The sequence below is a fragment of the Heptranchias perlo genome, unplaced genomic scaffold (genome assembly GCF_035084215.1).
Source record: "Heptranchias perlo isolate sHepPer1 unplaced genomic scaffold, sHepPer1.hap1 HAP1_SCAFFOLD_52, whole genome shotgun sequence".
In the NCBI taxonomy this organism is placed as follows: domain Eukaryota; kingdom Metazoa; phylum Chordata; class Chondrichthyes; order Hexanchiformes; family Hexanchidae; genus Heptranchias; species Heptranchias perlo.
In genome coordinates, this window is record NW_027139537.1 from 8,001,427 (window position 1) to 8,007,426 (window position 6,000).

The following is a 6,000-nucleotide window of genomic DNA, read 5'->3' on the forward strand; positions in this document are numbered from 1 at the left end:
GCAGTGGGAGGAGAGGCTGGGATTCACAGGGAGAGACTGCAGCAGAGTGTGAGAGGAAATCTAATCTATTGGTCCCACTAACACAATCCAACTAATTCATTCAACAGTTCATTTCTGTGGTTATTGGTGTGAGGGAACCTGTGTTGTGTATCAAATATGTTCAATAAATTTACTTTGTGCATTCAATTAAAATTAAATTGATATGTATTAATTATATCAACCTCGTTGTTTATTGAATTCAGCCTAGCTTTTAAAATACAGTATCTGAATAATTCATTACGATCAATAAATTACTGATTCTATTCTTGAAGTAAATTTTCATTATATTTAGTGTTACGTTGGAAAACAAGGACCATTCGCAAAAACAGACTGAGGACCTGACAGGGATATAAACATGAGGAGCGAGTTCCACAATAAAAACTCACCCAATCTGACCGGATCATAAGTCACATTTTCTTTATTTAATTGTACTGGAAGGTTCAGCAGTTCATTCTGATGAATTATTCACACCACAGCCTCTCGCTTTCCCTCGCAATTTTCCTCTCTATCACTCACTCTACTCTATTCCTCAAATCCATTTTCATTTGCAATTAAATCCGATCATCCTGTGCCTGCATTCTGTTCACCAGCCCCGTGTTCCACCGATCCTATTCTCAGTGTGAGTTTGTTAAATAGTGAAGCCTCTGTGGAATAGTTTAATGTTTCTACAGATCATCCGATGTTCACTTCATCTACAAATCATGGAATAAACAGAATCAAATCCCTTTCCCAAGCAGATCTCACAATAATTGAGATTCCTTCTCCTGCAATTATAAAGTAAAGGGATAGATGGCGGGATTGTTCAATTAACAAAACCCCAACAGAATACTTATAATCTACAGATACATAGAAGGGCTCCTGATTCCAACAGATAGAGTGCGAACTGATACAAGATAACATCAAAACATTTCATTTTACAGTGAAGCCCAGTGACAGTCAGTGAATTCATGCACAGTGAAGCAGCGAAGGAGATTTTAAACAGTCAACAGCAAACTCGTTCAGTAGCCAGACATCTGAAGCGGCGTCAGATACATACATAATGAAATAATATTTCATAACAGTCATCACTAATAAATACATTGAAGTCCCAGTTAAACTAAAGCATATTATTAAGGAGGGAGGACACTGCACTGCCTTCTTGTAACACTGAGAACGTGAGCTGTCTCATTATCAATCACTGAAAACACATTGATGAAAACATATTCTAGAACAGGTTAGATCCACACGATGGAAATATTAACAGCTCCTGATGGTCTGATACCAGCTCTTAGCCCTGACTGCGTCTGATTCCAATACATTCAGTACAGGAAATAATCCAGTAATCATGCCAGGTTTGTATATACAAAGGTCACTACAGAAATAATGTAACTCCTACAAGTCCGAGCGTTTAGAAGTTAAGGAGATAGCATTATTCAACAATATATTAATACAGAGAATAATCCAGTAACAATGTCAGGGTTGGATATACAAAGTTCATTACGGATATAATGCAGCTCCTACAAGACCGAAAGAGCAGAGACTTAACACATTCCATCATTCAACCAATAGAACAGAACAGGTCACTGTGTAATAGATGTTGGGAGAAAAAGTAGTTTGCCAATTACAGCATTAGACTTAACACTGATTTAAACTATTAACAGCTGGGATAATGGCTTACCTGGAACTCCAACGGCTGCAAGAACAGGATAATACATGCGTTGTACATGAATTATTACTGGATATTCCATTTCTGTGAGAAGCACTGATTTCTGTTGGCCTGGAAACCAGAACTCCCGCAGGCACTCTGAGCTGATCCATTCCAACAAGCCCTGATTTATACAGTGGGTAAGTCTCCACTGACACGGTTATACTCCTGACCATTGCTGTTAATTACAGTCAGTTTAACAAACACATTACATCAGAAACTTTGACTCCGATGTAAATAATGTGGTGAATATAACACCAAGATCTCAAAGTCCAGGATATTATCTTAATCAGACCAGTCTCAGGAATAAAGTTTAAATCTGTTCTCATACAGGACTGATCCAATAACAAGGCGCGGGTCCATTTACAGTTTTTATATAATTGTATTGACCATGTTCACTCCTGGAGGTTCATTTATAAATGTTACCGATTCTCCGCATTGTAGACTGAATCCACGGACACAAGCGTTTCACTATGTCCGGCAGTTTACCAGTTAAAATATGAATTGTGAGTCTCTGACACGAGGACAGTTAAAGGGCAGGTTGAGGATTGCAGCCTCGAAATGACTGTGGGTGATATTAGGGGACGGACACTGAACGTGTACCATTGACATTCCTCTCTCCGCTATTTTACTGCAGATGTTTACCCGTTTATTCCACATTGGTTAACGGCTCCAGTAAAATTCGCCCCGTGTAACACTGAGCTGAGCTCATGACCCGATTTGACCTCCATCACAAAGGCCCCGTGATTCCCTCACCTGCCTCCATTCCTTCCTCAGCCCATTGCCATTGAAACCTTCCTCAATGCCTCTGTTCCCTCCAGACTTCATTCCTCCAATGCACTCCTGACCGGCCACCCAACCTCCGCCTTCCATAAACGAGAGCTCGTCCAAGACTCTGTTGTCCGTGTCCAACCAGCACCAGGTCCTGCTCGGCCTCACTGACCCTCACTGGCTCCCAGTTCCATATCACTTAAATTTAAAGTTCTCATCCTTGGGTTTAAATCCCTCCATCCCCCCCCCCCCCCCCCGCCGCCGTCTTCACACCTACAGCAAACCCACCAATGACCTCCTCAGCCATAGTTTACTGGCCTCCTTTGCTGGGACTACTCTCGCTTGGTTCCACTCACATATCTGATCATAGCCAGGAGAAGCTTCTCGTCCCACCCTATCACCTTTATCTCTGATGTCTCTAAAGATTCAATCGTTGGCTCCCTCCTCTTCCTCATCGACATGCTGCCCTTTCGTGATATAGTCCACAAATACGGATCAGCTTTCAGATGGACGCTGATAAAACCACCGCCTCTCTTGACCCTTCGTGCAGGAACAGAGAGATATCGGGTTATATGTGCACAAATCGTTGAAGCTGGCAGGGCAGGTTGAGAAAGGAGTTAAAAAAATCATACGGGATCCTGGGCTTTATAAATGGAGGCATAGAGCGCAAAAGTAAGGACGTCATGATGAATCTTAATAAAACACTGGTTCGGCCACAATTGGAGTATTGTTTCCAGTTCTGGGCCCCGCACTTTAGGAAAGATGTGAAGGCCTTCGAGAGGATGCAGACGAGATTTACGAGAATGATTCCTGGGATGAGGTACATTTTTTACGTGAAAAGACTGGAGAAGCTGGGGTTATTCTCCTTGGAACAGAGAGGGTTGAGAGGAGATTTGATAGAGTTGTTCAAAATCATGAAGGGCCTAGATAGAGAAGATAGAGAGAAACTGTCCCCATTGGCGGGATGGTCAAGAATCAGAGAACATTAATTTGAGGAGTTTGGCAAAAAAAACCAAAGGTGTCATGAGGAAAACTTTTTTCCGCAGCGAGTGGTTAGGATCTGGAATGCACTGCCAGATGGGCTGGTGGATGCAAATTCAATCATGGCCTTCAAAAGGGAACGGCATAAGTACTTGAAAGGAAAAAAAATGCACAACAACGGGGAAAGGGCGGGGGAGTGGGACGAGCTTGATTGCTCTTGCACAGAGCCGGCACCTACTCGATGGGCCGAATGGCCTCCTTCTGTGCAGTCACCTTTTATGATTCTATGACTCCAATGTCTTTGCGTTTGTCAGTCCCACATTTTGTTTCAGGTGAGACACAATTTCCTCCAATTAAAAATTGGGAAGTCCTAGCGACGGATTCCATCCCACCCCTGGCTTTTTGATTGGTGAGTCGCTCATCACTCCGGTCCCCCATTTCTGGCAACTTGTGCATCCACAGTTCATTTGTCCTACTTTTGGCAGCCGTGACTTCTGCCATATCCACGGTCCAGTTCGCCCTTCACAAGCCCCTCCACCTCCCTCTCCCCGTTTCAGGTGCCAGCCGTGACTCAGTGGTACCACTCTCACCTCTCAGTCAGAAACTTGTGAGTTCAAGTCGCACTCCAGAGACCTGAACACATAATCCAGGCTGACACTGCAATGCAGTACTGAGGGAGCACAGTGCTTTCGATGGTAAGTACTGAAGGAGCACTGTGAGACGGATGGTCAGTACTGAGGGAGCACTGTGCTTTCGGATGGTCAGTATTGAGGGAGCACAGTGCTGTTGGATAGTCAGTACTGAGGGAGCACTGTGCTGTCGGATGGTCAGTACTGAGGGAGCACAGTGCTGTCGGAGGGTCAGTACTGAGGGAGCACTGTGCTGTCGGATGGTCAGTACTGAGGGAGCACAGTGCTGTCGGAGGGTCAGTACTGAGGGAGCACTGTGCTGTCGGATGGTCAGTACTGAGGGAGCACAGTGGAGTCGGATGGTCAGTACTGAGGGAGCACAGTGCTGTCGGATGGTCAGTACTGAGGGAGCACTGTGCTGCCGGATGGTCACTATTGAGGGAGCACAGTGCTGTCGGATGGTCATAAGAACATCAGGAATAAAGAGCAGGAGTAGGCCAAACGGGCCCTCGAGCCTGCTCCGCCATTCAATCAGATCATGGCTGATCTTCGTCCTCAACTCTACTTTCCCGGCCGATCCACATTTCCCGTGATTCCCTTAGATTCCAAATGTTCATCGATCTCAGCCTTGAATATAATCGATTCCACATCCACAGTCGTCTGGGTTCGATAATTCCAAAGATTCGCAACCACCTGAGTGAAGAAATTTCTCCTCATCTCAGTCCTAAATCGCCCATCACTTAGCCTGAGTCTATGACCCCAAGTTCTTAACTCTCCAGACAGGGGAAACAACCGCTCCAGCATCCAGCCTGACAATCCCCCTAAGAATTTTGTAAGTTTCAATTGGAGCACCTCTCATTCGTTAAAACTGGAGAATATTGGCCTATTCTTCTCAATCTCTCCTCATAGGACAACCCTCTCATCCCAGGAATCAATCTGGTGAATCTTCGTTGCACCGCCTCCAAGGCAAGTATCTCCTTCCTTAGATAAGGAGACCAAAACTGTACACAGAACTCCAGGTGTGGTCTCACCAAATCCCTGTACAGTTGTAGCAAAACTTCCTTCCTCTGGTACTCAACCCCCTTGCAATAAATGCAGTTATACCATTTTCCTTCCCAATTGCTCGCTGTACCTGCATGTTAACTTTCTGTTTTGTGGACAAGGTCACCCAAATCTCTCTGAACACCAACATTTAATAGTTTCTCACCATTTAAAACATATTCCGTTTTTCTATTCTTTCTACCCAATTAATAACATCACTTTTCCCCATATTATACTTCAACTGCCAACTCTTGCCCACTCATATAACCTGTCTATATCCATTTGCACGCTCTTTATATCCTCCTCTGAGCTTAATTTCCAACTTAGCTTTGTAACATCAGCAAACTTGAATACATTGGTCAGTAATGAGGGAGCACAGTACTGTCAGACGGTCACCAATGAGGGAGCACAGTACTGTTGGAGTGTCATTACTGAGGGAGCGCTATACTGTCGGAGGTTCACTACTGAGGGAGCGCAGTGCTGTTGGAGGGTCAGTAATGAAGGCGCGCAGTACTGTTGGAGGGTCAGTACTGAGGGAGCGCAGTGCTGTTGGAGGGTCAGTACTGAGGGAGCGCAGTGCTGTTGGAGGGTCAGTACTGAGGGAGCGCAATGCTGTTGGAGGGTCAGTACTGAGGGAGCGCAGTGCTGTTGGAGGGTCAGTACTGATGCAGCAAAACAATGTCGGAGGTGCCGACTTTTGTACGACACATTCAGCCGAAGGCTCATCTGCCCTCTCAGGTGGGTGTAAAAATCCCCCGCATTATTCAAAATAGTGCAGGGGAGTTCTCCCCGGTGTCCTGGCCAATATTTATCCCTCAGCCAACAATACTGAGTCCGATTTTCTGGTCACTTATC